We start from the raw sequence: 26,897 nt of genomic DNA on the forward strand, positions 1-26,897 counted from the left end.
TCCCTTGTTCATTTTCCATCCAAGCTAGGAAGCAATGTTTACTTTAACCAGACTAAGCTGATTAGAAATTGTCCCAGAACACATCCAGGATTTTCTTCTGTTCTATTAGACTAGACAATTATGGGCGGCACGGTGGCACAGTGGTTAGCACTGCTGCCTCATAGCACTAGATTCCTGCCTCACAGCAATTCCTGCCTCAGGCGACTGACTGTGTGGAGTTTGCACATTCTCCCCTGTCTGTGTGGGTGTGCTCCAGTTTCCTCCCACAGTCCAAAAATGTGCAGGTTAGGTGAATGTGGAAGCTATCGTGGAATTTTCCTGTTAGCAAAAGCAGGAAAGATCCTCACCCGTGTCATGAACAAGGTTTCAGCCGGGAAGATCCCTCCGGAGACGCAAGCCAGTTTTCGATCATCACGTGGAACAATCGACATGACCTTCACTATGCAACAACACAAGAAAAATGTTGTGAACAACTTCAACCTTTGTATATGTCATTCATCAACCTCACCAAAGCCTTAACTCGATATCAAGGGAACTCCTACGTGATGCCCTATCCACCTATGGATGCCCAGAAAAGTACTCCTCCATGATAGCATGCTTGCCCCAGTTATGGTCAGCAACAGCAAGTGGAGCCTTTTCAAGTCAGATCAGGAGTAAAACAGCAATGTGTGACTCTACCATCTTCGTTCACCATTGTTACTGCGACAATCATCTACATTATCAAGGACAATCGTTCCACAGGAATCAAAATTGTCTGCAAAACTGACGGCAGATTTTTCAATCTTGCCCACCTTATGTCCAAAAACAAAATATCTATGAGTTCCCTCATTGAATTCCAATATGCAGATGAAAACAGTGTTGCAGCTCTCTCAGACAACCACTTATAACAGATTCTCACTGCCTTCAACTATGCATTAAAGAAACTTGGACTTACCATCAATTTCACGAAGACTCAGATCATCTATCAGCCATCACCAACTGAGACAAATTGGATAGAACCAACAATTAAACTTGGTGAAACCATCCTGGTAAACATGGACCAATTTCCGTATCTTGGAAGTGACCTCTCCTCCAATGGGAAGAAAGTGAGGTCTGCAGATACTGGAGTATCAGAGCTGAAAATGTGTTGCTGGAAAAGCGCAGCAGGTCAGGCAGCATCCAAGGAACAGGAAATTTGACGTTTCGGGCATAAGCCCTTCATCAGGAATCATCCTGATTTCGAATTTCCTGTTCCTTGGATGTTGCCTGACCTGCTGCGCTTTTCCAACAACACATTTTCACCTCTCCTCCAATGTCGACTTTAATGATGAGATCCAACATCGTCTTAATTGCACTGGAACAGCTTTTGGACGTCTCCAAACAAGAGTTTTTCATGATCATGACATCTGAACAGACACCGAAATTTTGGTTTACAAAGCAGTGATGATCCCAATACTCCTGTATGCATCAGAAACTTGGATAACATGCCAACGACAAATGCACTTGAAACGTTTCATCAACCCTGCATTCGAAACATCTTGAATATCAACTGGGAAGGTAGAAGAACCAACATCAGCTTGCTGAATGAAGCAAAAACAACAAGCATTGAAGCCTACATCATCAAGAACCAATTAAGGTGGAGCAGTCATATTGTTTGGTTGAAAGATGATCATCTGCCTAAACAAATCTTCTACTCCCAGCTTAAAGAAGGCAAATGAAAAAAAATGCAGGTAGCAGAAGAGATTCAAAGATGTTTTAAAAGCCAGCATGAAGAAATGTAACATTGACATCAACAATTGGGAAACAAATGCCATGGACAGGAAACTCTGGCAAACCATCATCCGAGAAGGAACAGCAATTTTTCATAGCCAATAGATGTGCAGAACTGGAAGAAAAGGGAAGAAAATGAAAAGTGAGGCAGCAACAACCAAAGCTCCATCTCCCATCTGGAACTACTTATCATGAACGTGGAAGAACTTTCAAAGTCATGATTAGATTCATAAGCCACCCAAGAGCCCATAAATAGATCAATGGAACGAAGACCATCATCCTCCATCTTGAAGGATATCCACGGCAACGGCACAGTGTGACTCCAAAGATAGTTTTAAATCATTCATAAATTCAATTGAAGCAGCAGGAGTAATAATCAGAATTAAACATTTGTTAAAACGACAAAGTTTAATAGCACAAGTTCACAATCCTACAAACGCATCTTTGTTTCTATGACATGTGTTTTCTTGGACAGAAATTTTTGGAGGCATTACTTTGAAATTTTTTCTTTACCATAAATTTATTTCCTTACCTCATTTCTGTAACTGTCATTTAGTAAATATTTTCACCTGAAAGGTTGATCTCTTGCTTAAGATTTGTTTTACAAGCATTGGGCACGATCAGTATTTTATTCAAATGTCTGTTATTTATATCTGCATGCACCAGGAGGGATGGGAGGGAAGATGTGGAATGGGGGAATGTTAAACTTTAAACTTGAAGTGGGTTTGGGAACAGGCAGCATTTTAAAAGGGTAGGAATTGATGTCATACTGGGAAGCCAAGAGCAATCTGCTGACATCAGGCTTTAATTTCAGCATTTTTGGCTTTGCGCAGGAAGCCCCCTCGGAATGGAGCAGGTTGACAATTATAATATGTAATTATAATTGGAGCAGCTGCTTAAATGTGACCTTCTGAGATTAACACTCTGTCACACGTGTTTTGCAGGGTTCCAAGAACCTGCTAGTGAAATCAACATGGGAATTGAGGGAGGTGAAGAAATGGCAGGCAAAATATCTGATTAATACTCAGAATTCATTTCTGTCGCCTTGCTCAATCAAGAGGCTTTTGTTCACAAGGTTCCATCAGGCAATGCACTTCCACTACTCTTGGGATGATTTCCAATACTTTGTGCTAACTTGGGTTTGTATATTTCCCATGGGTCAGAGATCAGTTTAGAACCGATTACATTTGTGCAGCGCTGCCTAGGATCGCAGATGAGGACCCAGATGGGCAGCAGAGAATAGAAGCAGGAACAATCCCAACAGCAGGAGCAGCACCGTCTCCTTACCAAGCTGCCACTTATAAATAATAGGCACTTGAGAAAAATACTGATCATGTCCAGTGCTGTGAAACAGATCTCAAACAAGAAACCAACCCTTTCAGGCTTAAAAGAACACTAAATGACACAGTTACAAAAGTGAAGTATGGATAGAAATTTACAACATGGTCGAATTGATATATAAAAAGATGACTTGATTGTATGAACTTGAACAAAACCAACATAAGCAATAATGATTAAGTGAATATTATGTTAAGAGAAGATAATGATACTTGAACATATACATCATTTATGCAATTTAAGCAACTTTCAGGATTAAAATGAGGTAGTTTCTTTGAAGAAGTCACAAAGAAGATTGAGGGAAGAATGGTGGATGTGGTCTTCAATAAAGGGTTCGACAAGATTCCTCATGGGAGACTGGTTAACCAGGTTAGATCACATGGAATATAGGGAGAACTAGCCACTTGGATTCAGAACTGGCTTGAAATAGAAGACAGAGGGTGGTGGTGGAAGTTTGGTTTTCAGACTGAAGGTCTGGATGTGATCAAATGGGCCAATGAGCTGAGGAATGGCAAATTGAGTTTAATTTAAATAAAAGTATTTTGGACAGTCAAATCAGAGCAGGACTTAATGGTAAGATTTGGGGGAGTGTTGCTGAACAAAGAGACCTTGGAGTGCAGGTTCATAGTTCCTTGAAAGTGCTGTTGCCAGTAGATAGGACAGTGAAGAAAGCTTTTGGTATGCTTGCCTTTATTGATCAATGCATTGAGTAGAGGAGTTGGGAGGTCATGTTGCTGCTGTACAGGACATTGGTTCCACCACTTCTGGAAGGCTGTGTGCTATTCTAGTCTCCCTGATGTAAGAAGGATGTTATGAAACTTGAAAAGGTTGAGAAAAGATTTACAAGGATGCTACCAGTTTGGAAGGTCTGAGCTATAGGGATAGGGATAGAATAGGTTAGGGCTGTTTTCCTAAAGCATGGGAGGGTGAGGGATAACCTTATAGAGATTGATAAAATCATGAGGGGCATGGATAGGGTATATAGACAAGGTATTTTTTCCAGAGTGGGAAAGTCCAAAGCTAGAGAGCATATGTTTAAAGAGAAGGGAAAGACTTAAAAGGGACCTAAAGGCCAACATTTTCATGCATAGAGTGATGTGTATAGGAATGAGCTGCCAGAGGAAATTGGGGTGGGGGGGGCTAGGTTGATACAACTACAACATCTAAAAGGCACCTGGATGATTATATGACTAGGAAGGGTTTAGAGGGATATGGCCCAAATACTGGCAAATGGGACTAGATTTATATTGGATATCTGGTCAACATGGATGTGTTGGACTGAAGGGTCTGTTTCCATGCTGTATATCTTTATGTCTCCATGACTCAACAAGTAACAGATAACAGATAAACTGTGGTTGAATACCCACAAAATACTCTTTAAATATCTGATGTGGTCAATATCCCACCGAGATGAAGGTGAAATTGCGAGTCATGAAATCTTAATCAACTCTGTCTCCTTCACAATGAATTCCAATTCTTCAGTTTCAAAGATTTAATTTTGGAAACCTTTAAAATATTAAAGACTTTGATTGCCTCCATGGCTGCTTATCTCTTGGTAGTTCGATGTGTCCTTGCAAATTCAAATTTCCCATGAATTCAGAGACTAGCATCTAATTATTGGCATAATTTCAGTTTTTTTTCAAACAGTAACATCATTGAGCTGCACATAATACTTGTGGGTTCCTTTTACCCTCCCCCCAGCTTCACCTACACTGAACTATCAATGGCAGCCAAGCTAAAACTAATATTTCATCCAAAGACAATGGACAGAATCTTATTGGGGCCTGAAATTTGTGTGGCCTATCTCGATGTCGTGAGCAAATTACTTTATGCAACTTCCGGGGTTCAATGGGAGAATCTTGCTGGGCAGCAGTGTGTAATCTAGTTATGGGATTATTGCTTGCTAACAACCTTATCAACTGCACATCTCATTTCATTATTGTTCCATTTCCTGTTTTATCAATTCCACTGAACAAACTTGATGCTGAGAATTCTCGACATAGAAATCTGAGCTGTTCAGCTTGCTGCTGGCTGACATGAGGCTCCATGCTGTTCAGCACCAAACAGAATTTCAGGGCACTATCCAGGGGTCCCTGCATCTCATCCGTGAGCATTGACAACCAATAATTGCCAACCCTCAGCTTCCATATGGCACCTTGATAATTTACTTGCTGGACACTTTGGAAACACAGCCCTGTATACCATGATGAACCAGTAATCAGTGCTGAATTGGTGTTGCAAGGTCACTTTGCACTCATGGACAGGCACACATATTGGACCAGACTGGATTAATATAAGCTGCTTACTTGCTGTTTTAGTGTTTGCATACTTATTACCCATGTGCATGCTGTCAACATTCATGCCTTGCCTTGCCTTGATATGTTGTGTCAACCTGTTAGCTCATTGGTATTTCAGTCAGATCCTAAAGGCCATCAGTACCATCATGTTGACTTACCCCTTTGTGCAGATACACTGACAGGCTGCTTTTCATGTTGCCGGTAAGGATCTATGTTGCCAGTGAGGTTGGGGGTTAAATTAGGGGTTCTAGAAGTGTATGATGGGAGACAGTAGTGGTGGTACAGTGGTTAGCACTGCTACCTCACAGCACTAGAGACCCAAGTTTGATCCCACCCTTGGGTAATTGGCTGTGTCAATTTTCAACTTTCTCCCCAAATCTGTGTGGGTTTCCTTTGTGGTGCTCCTGTTTCCTCCCATATTCCAAAAATGTGTCAGTTTGGTGCACTGGCCATGCTAAATTGCTCATTGTGTTCAGGGATGTGCAGGATTAGCCATGGGAAAGTCAGGATTTTGGGTCCAGGTGGGATGGGTTCTTTTTTAGGGTTGGTCTGGACTGGAAGGGCTGAATGGCCTGCTTCCACATTGTAGGAATTCTTTGATTTTAAATTTTGGTTAAGGACCATGATGGGGGATCTCAAGGTACAAGGCGTGTTGGAGGTCATGTTTGGCTATAAGATGGGGTTTATTAGTAGCAACCACCATTGTTGCTTCCAAAGGGAGAGCATGAGCAACCAGGGTGGGGCATCACTGATATAATATCAGGGCTCAGGGCAGGGAGCCCAGTATTAATGATGTCCACAATGAGCTATGTCCCTGCCACCACTTGAGGACAACACGAGACTGACTGGAGTCAGTGTCACTTTGGGTAAAGTGTAAAGTACAGAATCTATTCTGCTGTTCAGTATAACATTGAAGCATGCATTTGCAAACACCAGCTACGTTCACTGCAGAGTGATCTTGCTCTACAAGTTCAAAAACTGCTAAAAGATGATTTGCATGAAAACTGAACAATGGCATCATTGCAGTTAGTAACAATGACCTAAACGGAGATGAATGCTGGCCAAAAGTGACCCATCGGAGGGTTGGTGTGGACTTATTGGGCTGAATGGCCTGTTTCCACACTGTAGGGAGTCTATGATTCTATGATAACTTGTGAAACATCCAAGGATTGGTGTGAGGTAGAGGACTTTGCTTTTTCAGATGTCATACATGTATCACAATGGAATGCAGTGAAAAGTAATAAATAGAATGAGCGATATGGGTATGGAATTGGAAGAGTTTTGGAATGTATCAGGCACTCCACTTTTGTATGGAATGTGGTGGTCACTCAGACCACATGGCAACTTCACAAATGTGGTGCACAAGCTGCAACCAGGGCTGTGGTGAAGCAGAAAATAGGGCTTCTGATGATGTGGAGCTGTCTGGACTGTCCTCAAGTATAATCCAGAAAGAGTGTGCTACACTACCCTGATATATTGTACTCTCACAATTGTCTCATTGCCTACTTCAATATCCTAAATGCTGAGGAACTGGGAGAATGGGAACAGTCTTCCAAGGTGGAGGAGGAGGACATTGAAGAAGACAGAGCTCAATTGTTTCAGGTGCTATAAGCCCGACAGGAGTGCTGATTAAAAGTGCTGATGTTTGATGCTATTATTTTCATAGAGGAGGAAAAATAACTTACGATAAACGACAAGCATTGTCCATGAAAGGATTAAAAGTAACAGTGAACCTCTTAGAGGTAGAGTTGTGGCCAAAAGTCATGAAAACATAAATTGAAAAGTTGGCAACAAAAAACTCAGAGAGCTAGAATCTGAAGACATTTGAAACAGATTAATTAAAACTGGAACATTGGAGATTAGAATTAAAACTCCAGAAATGAAAGGAAGAGAGAGAGAGACAGAAACTGGAAAAGAGAGGAGAGAGAGAATTCAAAGAAGGGAAAGTGGAAGAAAAAACTGAGAAGGAAGACTGAAAGCAGTTCAGGTGAGGAAATCATATCGAACTCAAATTTGAGAGCTAAAGTATTCAAATTCACTGATTTAAACTTGTTGAGTAAGAGGTGGAAACACTTCTTTCTCTTTTGAAAGATTAGCACAATAGTTCATATGGCCCGTCCATTGTTAGATATTGCAATTAAAAAGCAATGCCGGCGTGTTCACAAAGGTCACCCCATCTTAGCTGAGGAGCATGACACTGACTGTGAGGCAGCTAAAGGGATTATTTTTAGTTCATAACAGTTAGTGACAGAGGCATAAAGGCAAAAAATTCCATCCCCTCAGATAATAACCTGACCAGACATACTCAGATTTTGGACAGTTTATGGGCTTATTTTTGACCAGGGAATATAAGCACTTAAAACTGAAGCCACCATCGAAAACCATTGTGAGCTAATTCTCCTTGAGGACTGAAAGTTTCCATAATCTTTCCAATTTGGACTCATGATGAAGAACATAATGTGGAAGGTGCAGGTCAGGCAGATATTATGGCTGATGGCTATGATTTAATACACAGGTCCACGAATTCAGGGAAATTCGGATAAGGGTGAGGTATACCTGAGACAAGCTGGAGAGGAAAGGGAAGCCAGGTGGAGAAACCAGAACTGCCACTGACCATTAAGGGGAGAGATTCAGATAGGAGACAAGTGGGATGTACTGACTTAAAATGGTTACTGTGATCACTTGACTGTGTTGTAACACACTTATGAAGCCATCAATAAAATATCAGTCTGAGCCAAAATAAACATCATTTCAAAGGTCATTGAAATTTAGATTTAGATTTCCTCGTTGGTTCACGCCTTTCCAGTTGCTGCATATTGAGATGATAGGTTGATTGCAGAGTGTTCAACTTGGAAAAATAAGACTGAGAAAAATACAAGTGAATCTTTATCAACTCTGTTTCTGTTAGATTTTGGAGGTACATACGTTTATCTAAATATAAGCAGTCAAATATGCGTAAGGAATTTTCAGACAATTTATTACATTTTTTCAGAAGAAGCAGTGTAGATATGATATAAAGATAATTGGACAAAAAAATATACAACTCATTTAAATTTGTGAAAGCAGCATCTTGCTGTTTAGACAAACTGTTAGGGGAGACTTCTCTTTCTCAAATTCCTTTAATTCATTTTTTATCTGAAGAGCAAAGTCTCTAATGGAAAAGAACATCCTAGTGAGGACTGCCCTCTTAACTCTGAAAACTTGATGCTATCCCCAATTTCTCGGGGCACGTAACTTAAGCTGTGTAAATCAGTTTTCCGAATTGTTTTGGCCAATGTGCAGCTACTCATGATGTCAGAGTGGTCAATTTCCCTTGCTCACCTTCATTCATAGATTTGTTGACACTTTTTCTTTCTAAGACCGAAACCTCCTGTATTCCCAACTCATGTCCTGTCTCCCCAAGACCAGACCATCATCTATAAGGCATAAGGTAGAAGTATGATGAAATACTTCTCACTTGCCTGGATGGTTGGAGCTCCAACAATCCTTAACAAGCTTGTCATCATCCAGGGCAAACCAGCCTTCTTGATTGGCATTACATCCACAAGCATTTACTCCTTCTACCACTAATGCTTAGTCGCAGCAGTATATACTATATACAAGATGCAATGCATAAATTCACCAAATGTCTTTAGATTGTACTTCCCAAACATACAACCAGTGCCATCAAGAAGGACAAGGGGCAAGATACATAGGAACATCATCACCAGCAGGTTCCTCTCCAAAGCCATTCACCAGCCTCACTCGGAGATATATCAAATTCCATCAGTGTTGCTGAGGTGATAGCTGAGTGGCATTATTGTTAGACTATTAATCCAGAGACCCAGCTAATGTCCTAGGCACCCCAGTTCAAATCCTGCCATGGCAAAAATTGACCTGGAATTAAGATTCTAATGAAGACCATGAAACTATTGCCAACTGTTGGAAAAAATCAGTCTGGTTCACTGATGTTCTTTAAAGAAGGAAATATATCGTCCGCTCTTCATTTGGCCTACTTGTGTTTCCTGATCCATAGCAGTGGGATTGATTCAACTGTGCTTTGGGCAATTTGGGAGAGGGAATAATGCTGGCCTACCCAGTGGAGCCAACATCCTGTGAATGGATAAAAACAAATCCTGGAATTCCCTCCCTTAACAGCATTTTGGGTCTACCAATGCCAAATGTGGTATAGGAGTTCAAGAAGGCAGCTCAACATTACTTTCTCCAGGGCAATTAGGGATGAGTAACAAATGCTGGCCCACTTAGTGATGTCCATATCCTATATGTGAACAAACATATCACGGCATTCATAATAGAGTGTCAGTGACACCAGATAAATCACTGTTGTCAGTTCATTGGCACATCATGACTTCAGGTGATTGTAATGACCTTTTTATTTTATATTCAATTTGTCTTTATTTATTAGAAATTTGGAAAGCCAGTTACCACTGTTACAACCTTTAAATGAGATCTCTTGCTACGCGTCAAATACTAGGGAAATTCAGCTTTAAAGGGACTTCTGGACAGCTGAGCAAAGACAGGAAAAATTCATTCTTCAGCAAGAATTTGGAAAATACTTTCTCTGTCTTTCTCTCCCCTTCAAACTTAAAAGTCAGATGCTGGTGAAAAAGCAATTTGGTAAAAAGTATTGCTTCACCAAGACATCAAACCACCACTCCTGAGGAAACAGTGCAATAGCAAACTATTTTGTCTCAGGTTTCACTCTCATAAGACGATTAGAGTCTGGAGATTAGAGTCGAATTGTGGTCCTGGAAAAACGCAGCAGGTTAGACAGCATCCGAGAAGCCGGAAAATTGATGTTCCAGCCAAAAGCCCTTCAACAGGAAAGGCACTATCTCCTCTGAAAGGCAAATATTTCTGGGTCAGTCACCAACATGATACATTTGGGATAAAAAAAATTGGTAAGATCAAAGTAACTCACTAACCAATTAGTTTTAAGAGGGAGATTTTAAAAGAACAAAAACTGCTACAAGGACCTCAGTGAGTCTCTCACTACAAGCCCTAGGTCATCTTTCACTCTCATAAATCAAGAACTCCAGCAAACTTTAAACAACAACTGCCCGTAACTTCCTGTTTGTGTAGATGCCCTCTGTACCCATTTATTCTTTTAAGTTTTATGCCTGTATGAGGCACATGTGGTAAGAGATTGCATTTTCTCTTTTTCTTGGGTTTAATAGGTAACTAAACTCAAATGTCTTTCTTTTAAGAAAATCATTCTTTCTGTTTTGATCTGGTTAAGTAAGCTTATAAGAAATGGTATGAAAGTATATTAAGATGAGTATGAGTGTCAATGATGACTGGTCAGATGGGGATGGGAGGCAGTGGCTTGACATAGAATGATGGATACATGAATGATGTGCAGCAGCTAAGCTTGTGAGGGCAGTGTAAAGAAGGCATTGGGTTTAGAAGCAAGTCAGGATATTTGAGTGTGCCTTTGCATTTACACTGATCATTAGATAATGTTGTTACTGCTTTTGTATCCATGTGCGTGCCAATACACTTTTGCACTAAATTTTACAACAACTTCCAGTCACACCTTTTTTGTTCTCTGTGTGGCAAGCTTCTTCCTCCCATTGACACGAGGGAGAATCTTTCAGTGGAACCTTTGAGCCCTTAAAGCACTAGACCCAGAGCAAAATCAGTGAGGGGAATGTACTATCTTGTGAAAATGTGAATCCATTCCTGCAGTTGCTTCTCTGCTGGAAACAATGCTTCAACTTTCATCTCAGCCATGGTCCTTTCAAATACTTCAGTTGAAACAGACCCATGCAAGTCGTCATCATGCCTGCCCAGACTAATTAATGGGGAAATCAGTGATTCAGATGCTAATGTAGTTGCTGGTTTTAAGAGCCACAGTAAACATGCTGCTGACACATTCAGGTTCCACATGCACTACCGACATCCCCCACTGCAACTGTCAAATATCTATGTGTCAGTTGGAGAGCAGACCTCAGCCAAGATCTACCTAGTGTCCACCTAGTCTTCATACATTACCTGGGTGACTGAACAGAGTTGAAATCTACTACAGAGCTCGCATTTTGCCGATTGTCCTACTTGGTAGATTCTGTGGCAGAAACCCTGCTCACATGAAATACTGCAGATGGATTGGGAGCAGTGCTGAGAAATTACTTGGTCAGGAGTGCGATCTGTTCACATTTTGTCCCTCTATTAATTTAGAGGCACTGAAGCCAATGTGAACCCATTTACAGCTGCATTGGCTGAAATCAGCCAGAAGCATGGGCATTAATTACTTGCAAACCTTCAAAACCTGCCGGGCTTAGCTACTTAGTGAGATAAATGTATGTCAGGGAATATTTACCTACCTCCCTGCCTGCATCCTCATTAGAAATATGGCAGTGTGATCTAGCCACCTATCTGTAATTCTGTACCTTTTTCATGGGTGCTCCTGCTGAGGGAATGAGTTCAGCCGATTTCTCCTCTTAGTTATCCAGTGCAACAAATTATAGTGTATTGCAGCTGGGAAGATTGCATTTGGATTGTCCAATTTTCCACTCAGTCTGAAAGTGTAGCCTCAAGAGCACATCACTTCAGGTTTGTCCCACATGGAAAACGACATCTCACAGGGTCAAATGACTGTGAGCAAAAACTAGTTTTTGGTAAAAACCACTTTTTCATGCATCAGCATGCTCACTGCTAAAGAGTACTCATAAATTGCAAAGCATTAAGAGATTGGATTGAATCATAATTGTCCTCTGACATAGCCAAGCAAGTTGTAGATATTTTCTCTAATCAACCTATTCAGAGATGTTACAACACATCTCTGAAGCAGATGAGATTTGAACCCAGGCCTACTCAGCCTCAAGGTAAGGAGTCCATTAGCCACACGGTTATTTCAAAACTGCTCTTGTGGACAGCAGTAGTTCAAGAAGATGGCTCATCACAACCTGCTCAATGGTAACCAGGAATGAGTAATGAACATTGGACTTGTTAGAAGCACCCACATGCAGAGCCTGACAAAAATCCAATGTAATACGTTAAGAGGATTACTGACTTTTTCATGAACAGTGAATATTGTTTATAAAAATCTAGATGAGGTACAATGGGCAGCTGAACCCCTGGAAGTAGACATTGGATATGATTCTTTGGCTAACATAGAGCAGAGACTGATTGAGACAACTGGAATTCAACTGGGAGGTAGGCGTTCAAATGGATCACATGCTAGTGAGATGGATTGTGTCAAGTCTGACAAGTGAGAGGTGGCCTGGGTTTGGTGGCTTTGATATGGAGGACAGAGCTTGTATGGGGGAGGTGAGGCAGTTTGTGACCTGTGGGTTCAGATTCTGGACTGGGAAGAGTCTTGGGAGTAATGCTACAGGGTGAGGGAGTGTGGGGGAAGTAGACATGGATTCGGGGAGGTTGTGTCCATGGAGTTAGGGGCTATAGTGGAAGGTTAAGAAGACAAGAGGGGTGGTTGGGTCTGGGGTTGTAGTCTTAGTTCTGGAAAGAGTTCAGGCCAATGTTGATTTGATGTTTGAGTCAAAGGGTGTCATGTTTGGTGATGAGAGAGGATATTGGATGGGACAGGTGGGAGGGCTGGCAGGGGTGCTGTAGCGTTTGAGAAGTGGTGGGTGGGAGTGGGGGGTGGGAGGGGTATGGGGTGTTGTAGAGCTGTCAGGCTGGTGTCCTGAAGTGTCGATTCAGGTCCGGGTGATTTGGGGTCCAGATAGGGAACATATGTTACAGTAGGATTTTAATCCTTTAAGTTTTCTTGGCAAGCTATCCAGTTCAAGAGGATTGGAAGCCTCTAAATTCTCCAATGGTCTCATTTAGAAAATTCCAATTTGCCAGGCTTCCATGTGGCAGCAGTCTGCACTGCAAACACACAGTATGTGCAGCAAACAGGCAGTCATGGAGGGTAGGCCTAACTGAAACCCATGGAGACACTGTCAATAAGGAGGTCCCAGCCCAGTAAGTCAAGGACAGTCTCCCGTTAAATATCCAAGGGGATTGGTCATGGTCAGTCCTCCTGTTGGGTTGCTCTCAGTCAGGGATCTGTGTCTCTGCAGGGAGTGGGTTATGGTCAGTCCTATGACTCCATAGTAGCTAGTCTGGGGATTAAGTCTAATGCAGTTGTGGGGATGTACCGGCATCAGTCAGGAGTCTGGGCACTTCTCATCCAGTGCTGTCAGGTTAGGTCAGGTTTTTCAAAGGTCATGAAAACAGTTATGCCGAGGAGTTGTTCTTCCTTGATTGGGAGAAGCCTGATTTCAAGTGCATGACGAGCATGGTCATCTGCTATACCAGGTTTGGTGGGGCTAGATGGGTAGGCAATAGGGGAAGTCTGGAGGCTCAACTGACATATGGAGGTGGTGCTTTCCAGCCACGAGCAGAAGAGTGATCACTGTATCCTTCATTGTGCTGGAAATAAAAAGTACAAATGGGGAAGAACATAGCTGCAACTACACATAATGTGAGAGGGGCAAATGTCTCAACCTGTGAGCAAGGGGTTACAGGACCCACTGAGATGTTCCTTAAAGAGAAAGAACACAGAACTTTGACCTGTACAGGACACAGAGCTGTGGGGTCCCTATTCCCTGCCAAGCTTAAAGTCTGCTGTGTACCTCCCTTCCCTAGACATTGCTGACCATCTCATATACATGAGCACTTGTGGATGGAGAGACCTGGGAGAATATAATATTATTTCTGTAAAATGGGCAATGGTGTCAAAGATGGTTCATCTTGATCATCTACACGCCACAGCAGGCTTTCAATACAGATAGTGATCCATGGTGCATCCCAGAAGGACATGACATTAGCCTCATTCTGGGACTGTCATATTTGGATATACAGAGAGCCATACTAACACATGTATTTCATAGAGTCAATGTTGTACAACACAGGGATTAGTATTGGATCTTTTATTGGTTGTGATATATATAAATGATATAGATGAGCATGTGGGGAGGATGATAAGTAAGTTTGTGGATGACTTGAAGATTGGCTGAGGGCTAATAATGAAGAAGGTCTCAGGTTACAGGAAGATATAGATGGATTAGTTGGATAGACCGATCAGTGACAGATGGAATTTAACCTGGAAAAGTGTCAGGTGATTAACTTTGGGAGTTGTAACCATATAAAAGAATACTTACTGAATGGCAGAATATTAGGAAGCACAAGCAAACAGAGGTATTTTAGGGTATATTGGCCACAGATCCCTGAAAGCAGCATGATTGGCTAATAAGGTGGCTAAGGAGGCATATAGGACACTTGCCTTTGTCAGTTGTGGCATGGATTGTAAAATTTATGCAAGTGTGAGATATTGTATGCAAAGAATTGTCACCAATGTGACTCCAACGTGCCTTCAATATGTTTTCTTATTTCTCTGTCTCCCATTGTACTTCAGTGCAGTGCTGGGTTCCCCTGCTAGATTGAAGGGAAGCTGCTCAGCAGTGGAACCATTGCTCAGCAGTGGAACCATGTTTGGTCAATTGACTTTGTGTCCGGACAACCCCAACATAAAAACATCAGAACATGAAACCCAGGAGCAGGAATAAACTATTCAGCCCCTTGAGCCTGCTCAGCCACTTGATATGATCATGGTTGATCCCATGTTGATCTCAACCCCACTTTCCTGCCTGTTCGCCATAACCCTTCAACCTATGTTTCTGATGAAAAGCAGGATAAAGGCCTGATCATGTTAAATGGCAGAAAGGGTGCGAAGGTCTGAATTGCCAACTCTCACTTTAAATTCCCATGTTCCTATGAATGCAATCCATTACTTGATGACAAAAAGAATACAACCATTCAGGTCTAGACTTATTGCCACGATAGCCACCCTCACTGCCATTATGAAAACGCAGACAAACGTGGCGAATCCTAAGAATTGTTCCAAATCCAACATTTCTCATTTTCAGTGTGAACTATAGTTCACGACTTTGTGGTTCCTGGACACAATTGGCCCTTCAAATGATTAGTTGCCACTGCTGACATGGGACTTTGGAGTCCCTAGTGACTGGAACCTGTAATGTGGAGGATAGATCACATTTGTTCTCAGGTCATTTTCTCGGATTATCCCTTTGAAGTATTTCCCTTTGAAAAAGCAGCGGGCTAATCTATTATTTGAAAGAGCCTACGAATGGTGTGGTTGATTAGTTCAGTTGGCTGTTCAGCAGTTTTGCAGTGCAGAGTGATGCTAACAGCATGCGTTCAATTTCCAGACTGACTAAGGGGACTGTGAAGATCCTGCCTTCTTCTCAGCCTTGTCCTTTGCCTGAGGTGTGGTGACCCTCGGGTTAGACTTACCACCGGTTGTCTCTCTCGCTCTCTCTCTCTGTGAGAGAGCAGTCAAATGGTCCTCTGGGATTTTGGCTGTTTTACTTGTTAGCCCTTTGGAAAGATATGGTAACCCTATAGTTATTGCCGTAATGCATCTTGGAGGTGGGGACCAAGAGATCTTTTGTGGGGGGGGGGGGCAAGGGGTAACCTTTCAGTTGGAGTCAAGTTTGTTTTGAGGGTGTGTTAGGTGCCCTTTGGAACTGTTAACACTGGAGAAGATACAGCCAAACAGAAATACCATACAGAAAAGACTCTTCAGCCCATCGAGACTTCACCAAACTATCTATACTAATCTGACTTTGCAGCACCTTGCCCATAGCCTTGAATGTTATGACATTTTATGTAGTCACCCATGTACTTTGTGAAGATTGTGAGGTTTTCCACCTCTACTGCCCTCCCAGACAGTCTATTCCAGATTCCCACCACCCTCTGGGGGAAAATAGATTTTCTAAAACCTCCTGCCTTTAATCTAACAATTATATCACCTCATTATTGACCCTTATAATTTATGCCAAAAATGACAAAGAAAAGTGTCCAAAATGCCTCCCTAACCATCCTATTAACCAATCATGCTGCTTTCAAATATCTGTGGATGAAATCCCAAGATTCCTCTTTTTCCTGTGCTTCCTAGTGTTCTGTCATTCATTGAGTATTTCTTTGTCTTGTTACAACTTTGAAAGTTAATTGCCTGATACTTTTCAGGGTTAAATTCTATCTGTTACTGATCTGCCCATTTGGCAAACCCATCTATATCTTCATGTAACCTGAGATCTTCTTCAATATTAACTCTTAGCCAATCCTCGTGCCATCAACAAGCTTACTTCTCATCCTGTTGTAGAGAAAATATAGAGAATCACCAGGAGACGCAGAGAGTTCTTCAAGAAGTAGGTCTTTTATTTGCAAACAAAAAACCATGACACTGAGAAGGCAGATTCTTGAATGCCCACGAACCTCAGGGTCTGTGGATTTTTATCTTTTTTAATCATGCTTCTGTTAGCTTGTCAACATGTCCAACTATATTAATCAAAATACCTCACTCTAGCTACGCAATAAACCAGTGATGTTAGTTCCCACTATCTCTTTAGTTGTACATTCTACTTAATGTTATTCTAATGTCACGGTTAGATATTTATTGCTAATTCTGCTACAGTGATCTTCAATTCCAGACTAACCTGTCATGAGAGATATTTAGCTATTCCATCTATTATAATAGTCTCCTGTCTCAAGCTGACTCTACTAACTATTAATTAGATATTTTAATGCCATGTCCCAAATATTTTTTGTCCCAATCCTGTCATAATAACATTTAACAGAGAAACTTGCTTTATTACTTGTGTTATCTCATCTCACCATAGTGACCTTTCAGCCTTAACCTTACTCTGCTAATTGGTGTAAGAACATTTCACTATTCTTATCCCATCTTGCCTTCCACAGACCACAGATTGCCAGTGGTCTTCATGCTTTAACTCTTGCCAGACTTTCATGTTCTTTATTTGCCATAATCCCCTCTACATGCTCATCTATATCATTTATGTACATCATGGCCAATAAGAGGTCCAGCACTAATCCCTGTGGTACAATCCCTGTGCGTGGCATGGTGACTCAGTGGTTAGCACTGCTGCCTCACAGCGCTAGGGACCCAGGTTTGATTCCAGCCTCAGGTGACTGTCTGTGTGGAGTTTGCACATTCTCCCTGTGTCTGCGTAGGTTTGCTCTGGTTTCCTCCCACAGTCCAAAGCTGTGCAGGTCAGATGAATTAGCCACGCTAAATTGCCCATAATCTTAGGTGCATTAGTTAGAGGGAAATGGGTCTGGGTGGGTTACTCTTCGGAGGGTCAGTGTGGACTTGTTGGGCCAAAGGGCCTGTTTCCACACTGTAGGGAATCTAATTGAATATTGGATACTGGCCTCCAGACACACAAATAGCCTCTACACTCACCCTCTGACTGCTCCCACATAGCCCTTTTGGATTCAGCTTACTAAGTTACCCTGAATCCATTGCGCTTCCACCTTTTGATCATTTATTCATGTGGGACCCTGTCAAAGGCTTTGCTGAAATCCATACAAATGGATCAATGGTCATCTATACACCTGATCACACCCTCAAATATTTGAATTAAATTTATTAGGCATGACCTCCCTCAGATTATCCCTGATTAAACTATGTCTCTCCAAGTGGAGATTAATTCTCCATTTCAGTATTTTCTCCAATAGATTCCCTTCTACTGATATGACACTTTATCTCTACCATCCCTTTTGAAAAGTAGAACCATGTTAGCTGTTCTCTAGTCCTTTGGCAGCTCCTCTGTGGTCAGAGAGGAATTAAAATTTTGGGTCAGAGACCCTGTAATTTCCTTCATCGCTTCCCACAGTAGCCTGGAAAATATTTCATTTACATTTGGGGATTTGCTCACTTTTATTCTTGCCAAAACCTCCAATACTTCCTCACACGCTATGTTAATCTGCTCAAGAACCTCACAAATCCTCTCCCCAAATTTTGTATCTACATCCCCCTTCTCCTGAGTGTAGACAGAAATGAAATACTCATTTTAGCACCCTGTCAATGTCCTCCATCTCCAAGTACAGATTGTCCATTCTGCCCTTAATGGTCTGACTCTTTCCCGAGTTTACACCTTCCCTTTAACATGTATGGAAAAAGTGCATAAACCCTTGGAACTGTTCAACTTGTGCATTCAGGAATGTCAACAATATCCACCTGTCGAGACCTGTCAAATGTGTCAAAATGTGTCTTTTTTAACAAATTAAAGTGCTTTTCTCATTGGAATGTAATGTGCAATATAGAAGTTAAAAATGAACTATTTTCTCCCATTTGTGTGTGTACTTGTGGATACTTAATAAGGTGGTACGGTAGATAAAAGGGGATGAGATGGAGGGTGGTATTGGGCACCGAGCTTCCATAGATTTATGAAGGGCCACAGGGGTTAGTATCGTTTGATATACGGACTGCATGAAGGTGAGGAGGAGTGAGGACATGTCGAGGGGCTCTTGAAGGAATGCACTTCCTCAGGAGGCTGAAGAAATTTGGCATGTCCAAAAAGATTCCTACCAATTTTTCTAGATGCACCATAGAAAGCATCCAGTCCGGATGCATCGTTGCTTGGTATGGCAACTGCTTTGCTCAGGACCATAAGAAACTACAGAGAGTTGTAACCACAGCCTAGTTCATGACCCAAGCCAACCTTGCATCCTTACATGCCTTCTATATTTCACACTGTCTCTGGAAGGTAGCTGACATCATCAGACTCCTCCCAACCAAGCTGTAATCCCTCCCAACCTCTTCCAACAGCCAAACAACACAAAAATATTACATTTAATGTTGATCCCATTCTTTGTGCAGCTTGTCTGTAGCCTTAATATTGTATTCTATGGTCTATTCTATTACCCTAATACACTTTGTATGGTATGGCCTCTCGTACTGCACACAAAACAAAACTTTTCACTCTACATAGGTACATGTAACAATAATAAACCAAATCAAATCAAAACACTTCTCATCTTTGAGAGGGCAAGTAACCCTAAGGATCAGATCATGGGGTACATTTTATGGAGAGAAGGTGACCGTCAGTAAAGGAAAGGAATCCTCAGCATTTGAAAAAAGGCACCTCTACGCTAAAAGGCGCATCATTCATTGAAACTGCTGAAGCCTATTTTTCACCTTACAGGAATACAATGATGCCCCTCTGTTGTGGTGTGATTTGAAATTATGTTCCCTGAGCTTTACTTTGGACCTCTGATTTAATTCTGGAACCCGAGGCAGGCTTTCCATCCAGCCCACCTCAGGAACTGGCACCCTCTTACGCTTTTCGTGAGTTGTCTGGGTGGACTTGCAATCCAGCCTGCCCCTTAGGTAGGAAGCTGGGAATTATACAATAAGACAATGGAGCAGAAATAGACCATTCCGTCCACTAGAATCAAAAAGTGTGGTGCTGGAAAAGCACAGCCAGTCCGGCAGCGTCTAAGGAACAGGAAAGTCCATGTTTCAAGCATAAGTTCTTCATCAAGAAAATTCCTGATGAAGAGCTTATGCTTGATACATTGACTCTCCTGCTCTTTGGATGCTGTCTGACTGGCTGTGCTTTTCCAGCACACACATTCTGACACTGATCTCCAGCATCTGCAGTCTTCACTTTCTCCCATTCAGCCTGTTAGGTCTGTGCCTCCATTCAATGACATCATAGCTGATTTGATAATCCTCAACTCCACTTTCTTGCCTTTTTGCCACAGCTTTGATTAAAGACCATTTTCGCCTTGAATATAATTAATGATGCAATCTGTACGGTCCTCTCGGGTAAAGAATTGCTCATATTCATGACTCTCTGAAAAAAGAAATTCCTCCACATCTCTGTCCTAACTGGGTGATCTGTTACTATGAGATGACATGCTCTGGTCCTAGATTCTCCCAAAAGGGAAAACATCTTTTTTGTCTCTATCCTGTCATGCCCCCCACCCCTCCCTCCACCAACTACCTTGCATATTCCATTAAGGTTGCCTCTCATTCTTCAAAACTTTAATCAGTTCAGCCCAAATTATTCAACCTCTCCTCAGAGACAATCCCTTCATTGTAGGATCAATTAGAGAATATTCGCAGACTGCCTCCATTGCCAACATACTAGATTAGGGAACTAAAATTGTTCACATTATCCCAGGTGTAGTCTGATTAGTGCCTTCAATAGTTTTAGCAAGATTTCCCTATTTTTATCTTCCATTCTCTTTGAAATAAAGGCCAACAGTATGAGAACCTGAAACTCATTCCATGCTATAGCTTTCAGTGGCCTTCCCCCATTTAAATAATTTATTCTGTCAAACAACATATCCTCACATTTTCCTATTTCATATTCCATCTACCAAACTTTTGTCTGCTTGTTTAACCTGTCTATATCTCTCTTCAGACTCTTTGTGTTATCCACACCACAAACCTTCCCAACTACTTTTTATGTCTTCTGCAAACTTGGCGATAGTATTGGATGTAGGTTTGCTTGCTGAGCTGGAAGGTTAGGTTTCAGACACTTCATCACCATACCAGGTAACATCAGTGAGCCTCTGTGAGGCTATAGTACATTCACTTCCCTTATCCAAGTCATAAATATATACATATAGTAAATAATTGTGGCCCAAGCACAGATCCCTATGGCTCATCACTAGTTGTAGGTTGCCATTCTGAAAATGCCCCTCTTATCCCAAATCTGTTTTCTATTAGTTAGCTAATCCTCTATTCATCCATATTTCCTCCAAAACCATGGGCGCTTAGCTTGTTAGTCTACTTAATAAGTTATGAGTCTAGATTAGAGTGGTGCTGGAAAAGCACAGTTGGTCAGGCAACATCTAAGGAGCAGGAAAATCAACTTTTAGGGTAAAAGCTCTTCATCAGGAATCAGGTTTTTGCCCGAAATATTGATTTTCCTGCTCCTCAGATGCTGCCTGACCTGCTGTGCTTTTCCAGCACCACTCTAATCTGGACTCTGGTTTCCAGCATCTGCAGTCCTCATAAACTTCCTCAAAGTACTTCACGCAGGAGAGAGCCAGGTCAAAATGATCAACACTTAAAGCGTGCTGGCCGAAAGCATATTCAACTACGTAGATTTTGAGGAGGTTTGTAAAATGAAGATGCAAGCAGTAAGATTGTGGGAAAGTAATTCCGAAGATGGGAAAAGATGGTTAAAAATCTTATGCCAGACAAGGAGCTGTGGGGCCTAGAAATATGCGGTAGTTCAGAGCTGACAGTACGCAGAATCTAAACTGGGATGTACAACTCCAATGTTGCAGAGGAGAGATTATGAAGGGGTTGTAAGTGACAACAGAGGTTTGAAATTTGTTTTTATTTTGTTTATGTTTCACAACTACATTACCCATTTAAGAGGAAATTTACAATTTTGATCACATCAAGTGGTACTTAAGAATAAATGTCAACAAAGTCATCTTGTTCAACATCAAATGATCACCAACAGCAGAGGTTGGGAATTTTTGATTTCTTACACAAACATTCCCAATGACATAGTCAATACAGAGATTGTCAATTAATGGACCAATGAAGTGTCCTGTACCTTTGCTTAAAATGGCACTGCCCACATTTTGTACAAATCGCAACACAACAAAATAAGGACAGTTCTTCCTATGTGCTCTCTGAAGAAGAGAGCCCATCTTTGCCACTGAGGGGTAATTTAGTTAACTGGTTAACCTGTCCTTGATAGAATATGCCCTATTTTCATTTCATTGAAATGTTTTGTATTAACTTTCATTTGCAGTGAATGGCAGTTTTCTTAACTGTTTTTTTATTACTGTCATGAGTGTTATCTCCTCACACTAAAACAGGTGTTAATTCTGCAGAGTTGACTGAGCGTGGGTGTATTGAGTTCTTTGGCAGCTGCTATAAATTAAAAGTGTTAGGAAATTTCATTAGACTATAATTGCAATCCTCTGCTTTTTCATGGTAAACACACAGTCATATGTTGGGGCTTATATGAAGCCAGCAATGCAAATAAAATTTGAGTAAATGAGAAGATAGACAATGAAGATTAAAAGAAATTTATATTCAGTAAATTTTCTAACTATTGATTGTGATCCAGATTCATAGCATTTCTGCATAGCCTAATTTCAGGATTAACACCAACTTAAGTGTACATAATTGCCCTAATAATTATCTGCTAATTTATTTGTGTTTTACGAATGCTAAATATTCAGTGTTTTTTTTGTTGTAAACCGGCACATACTCAGGGTGGGGAAAGACAGTGAATCTGTAAATAGAAGGATAGGTAGCATTAACTGCAGTGCATTTCTCTGACGCATTTCAGAAACATTGCTATTCTCAGCAAGAATGTGCTGATTTGAGGAGTTATTTGAGGAACCGAGCCATTTGATAGAAAAGTACACCTTAAGATCATAAAATGTAGCCAATTGGCCTATCAAGTCTACTATTTCATTCAATGAGATCATGGTTGATCTGACAATCCTCAACTCCACTTTTCCGCCTTATTTCCATAATCCTCAATTCCCTTACTAATTGAAAACCTGTCTATCTCAGCCTCAAATACACTTATTGACCCAGCCTTGACAGGTCTCTGCAATATAGCTTCACACAACTCTGAGATAAGAACTTCTTTCTCATCTTTGTCTTAAATGGGTGACTCCATCTGTGAGACTCCTTACTCTGCTCTTGGCCTTTCTTTCCACAGCTCTCAGGTCCCCCAAGAATTACACATGTTCCAATAAGGTCTTCCCTCAATCTTTGAGAAGAAAGTGAGGTCTGCAGATGCTGGAGATCAGAGCTGAAAATGTGTTGCTGGAAAAGCGCAGCAGGTCAGGCAGCATCCAAGGAACAGGAGATTCGACGTTTCAGGCATAAGCCCTTCTTCAGGAATCCTGAAGAAGGGCTTATGCCCGAAATGTCTAATCTCCTGTTCCTTGGATGCTGCCTGACCTGCTGCACTTTTCCAGCAACACATTTTCAGCTTCTCTCAATCGTCTAAACTTCAGTGAGTACAAGCTCAACCTACTCAAACTCCCCTCATAAGAAAATCCTTCCTTATGAACTGATCTGCCTCCAATGACCATACACCCTTTCTTAGATAAAGTGACCAAACTGCTCGCAGTATTCTGTATGTGGTCTGACCAGTGCCTTGATTAGTTTAAATAATCCATTCCCTATGAAATAAAGACCAACAGTCCTTTTCCCTTCCCTATTATCTGCTGAATGTGGATGTTAGCTTTTCATGATTTATGCAATGAGTCCTCCAAAGTTCTCTGCACTGGCTTTTTCTGCAATCTTTCCCCTTCTAACTAATATTCAGCCCTTCTGTTCTTCCTGCCAAACTGCATCAATTCGTGTTATTCCATTTGCCAAGTTTTTCCTCTTTCAAATGTTTAAGGCATTGGCATAACATTTTTTCATTGTCATGCCCATTGGATTACAAAGATGTGAGGCAGGTGCTTACAATGAATGAAATCTTCTTTTGCTTCCATTCAAACCTTTGATCCTGCACTGAGTCCTGGACTAGGATATTTTGAATTGCACATTCTAAAATCTATTGTGTGTTTCATTCTCATATTTTCTTTGGTAATTGCTGAAAAGAGAAGGGCAAGTAGTTAAAGTGGAACTGCTCTGCAAAGAAATGTATGAAACTGGTATGATAAGTCACTCCTGCATCAGTCAAATTTCTGGCAATTTGCTTGCACAAGGGTTTTATGACCCCAAGTCAATTAAATTTCACTCTCCTGTGGTTCATATGATTTGAAGCCAAAATTGTCATAATTACAGAGGTTTACAGCACAGAACATAGCCCTGGGGTCAGTCAAAAACAACCACCTGACCATCTAATCCCATTTTCCAGCACATGGTCCCTAGCTTTGTATGCCTTGGAAATGTTTTGTAAATATTCTAAAGATTTCTGCCTCTAACTCCGTTATAGGCAGTGAGTTCCAGTTTCCCACCATCCTCTGGGCAAAAAAGGTTTTCCTTACATCCCCATTAAACCTCCTGCCCCTTACTTTCAATCTATTCCCCCGGTCTTTGATCTCTCCACCATGGGAAAGGTTTTGTCCTGCCTATACCATGACCGTCCTAACTGTATACATCTCAATCTTTTCCCCCCTCTCCCAACCTCCTCTACTCCAAGGAAATCAACCCTAATCTAAACAATATCCCTTCACATCTAAAGTTCTCCTGTCCTGGCACCATCCTGGTGAATCTCCTCCGTTCACTCTCAACTGCAATAGCATCCCTATTTTATTATGGATTCCAGAGCTGCATACTGAAGTTAAGATTTTAATTGAATTTTCATCGTTTGCAAATCTCAGAATTCAAAGCTTGATCCAATCTGGCAAGCACTCTGCCTCATGATGGACTTGGCAGGCATTGACTGCCCTAAACATAGCAAAATCAATGCATGGTCACCAAGCTTCATGCTGCTAAATAGAAAGAATGTGAAAAGCAACTATGAGCATCCATTTCCTTCATAATTGAGCTCTAGTGCCTTTTCTCCAATGGATTTCATTACTTTAAAATAACAATAGCCATTACTATGTAAAACAGTATCGACTTCAATAGTTTTTCTTGTAATTATTGATTAGTGCTGCTGGGTAGAATACGCTAATTAGAGTAAATTAGTTAAGTCATTGAGTTCCCTTTTTGCTTACAGCTCTTGAATATTAGCAGAGATACAGACAGCTTGAAGCATTCACCAGGAGAACCATTTTGCATTTAAGAGCCAGCTTAGCTGTAATGTTATTTCTCATACCACCTGCATGGGTGAGATTTGATAATGAAGGCTGCTGGTTGGATTACTACCAGTTCAATTCATTTCAATTCACATTTTACTGTCCATTCAGAAGTTCAGTGCAGGTACATTGTTCGTTCATTAAAAATCACACACAGAGTTAGAACGACGAGTTACAGCATCAGCAGTTGTAGCAAAAAAAATTTTTTGATCATTTTTGATCCCAATCATTTTTGTGGATATTCTGATATCACTGTCTCTCAGATGAAATGTCAATGACTATTGAAAATCTTGAAGAAAGAAAACTTAAATAATGAATAATTTAGAATCCTGTGTTGCTGCAGTCTTAGCCATTTTCATGATACATTGTTAAATGTCCAACAGCTCAATATTTTAACCCCACAACAGATAAGGAGGAATTATTTCTCTCAAAAGGTTGTAAATCTGTGGAATTTGTGACCCCAGAGTTCAACGGATGCTGGGAGACTGAATAAATTTAAGAAGGAGTCCTGTAGTCAATACTCTGACCAATAAAAGAAAGCATACCAAATGCCGCCTTCACTATGCTATCTACCTGTGACTTCATTTTCAAGGCTCTATGAACCTGCACTCCAAAGTCTCTTTGTTCAGCAACACTTTCTAGGACCTTACCATTAAGTGTATAAGTCCTGCTAAAATTTGCTTTCCCAAAATGCAGCACCTCGCAATTATTGGCCCATTGACCCATCTGATCAAGATCCTGTTGTAATCTGAGGTAACCTTCGCTGTCCACTACACCTCCAATTTTGGTGTCATCTGCAAACTTACTAACTTTACCTCTTATACTCCTAGTTCTTATGTATTTACATGATTTTAAATTTACAACAGATTCACACTTTCAAGTATACATGTTGTTGTTCCACAATACTAAATATGCATCATATTCATGAAGTGAAATGTACAGCGAGTCTTCATTTTGAATGTACAGCAGATTTATAGTGCTCGATACTGATTCATCAAATTTGCCCACCAGAGAGGTGTAGTTTTAACAGCAGCATTGAAATGTATTTGAGAAACAAAGACCTTTGAGTTGAAAGTTAAAAACATGAAGAATAGAAGCAAGAGTAGACCACATAGCCCATTATTCAACCAATCAGTTTAGATCTTGGCCTTCATCTTCACTTTATCCCGGATGCCCTGACAGACAAAAAGTCTATCTCATCCTTAAATATATTCAATGATGTATTCAATCCATAATTATCTGTGGTAGAGAATTTCAAACATTTACAACCTATTCAATAAAGAAACTTCTTGCCGAAACCTAAATGATCAGCCAATTTATCCTTAAACTACGCAGCCTCGTCCCCAACCTACCTGGCCAGTGGAAATGGGAGACTTCTGTTCCCAGGGCATAAAATTCCCCTTCTTTCAAAACCCACTTGAAGCTACTTTGTCCTGAGGTTAGAGTGAGGGGTCAGTGTGGGAGGAAAGGCCTACCAGTCCCAAACACAGATTGGAGACAGTCAGAGTGACTTCAGAGGCCCATGCAGGTTCACTGGGAATTGTTTCAGTTGTTTACTCATATTTTATTTCATCTTGCTCTCACCTTTCATATTTCCTTACCCTTCCAATGCACTCATGCTCAAACCATGTTAATTTATAATTGTGACATGTAGTCAATGTCCTCCATATTTTCCATTCCAAAACACACCTCATCACCCAACACACTGGGTTATCATGGCCTCTATCTGGGTGGCATGGTGGCACAGTGGTTAGCACTGCTGCCTCACAGCGCTAGGGACCTGGGTTCAATTCCCGCCTCAGCGACTGACTGTGGAGTTTGCACGTTCTCCCCGTGTCTGCGTGGGTTTCCTCCGGGTGCTCCGGTTTCCTCCCACAGTCCAAAGATGTGTGGGTTAGGTGAATTGGCCATGCTAAATTGCCCGTAGTGTTAGGAAAGGGGTATATGTAGGGGTATGGGTGGGTTGCGCTTCGGCGGGTCGGTGTG

This window comes from Hemiscyllium ocellatum, chromosome 4, assembly GCF_020745735.1.
Source record: "Hemiscyllium ocellatum isolate sHemOce1 chromosome 4, sHemOce1.pat.X.cur, whole genome shotgun sequence".
Classification (NCBI taxonomy): Eukaryota; Metazoa; Chordata; class Chondrichthyes; order Orectolobiformes; family Hemiscylliidae; genus Hemiscyllium; species Hemiscyllium ocellatum.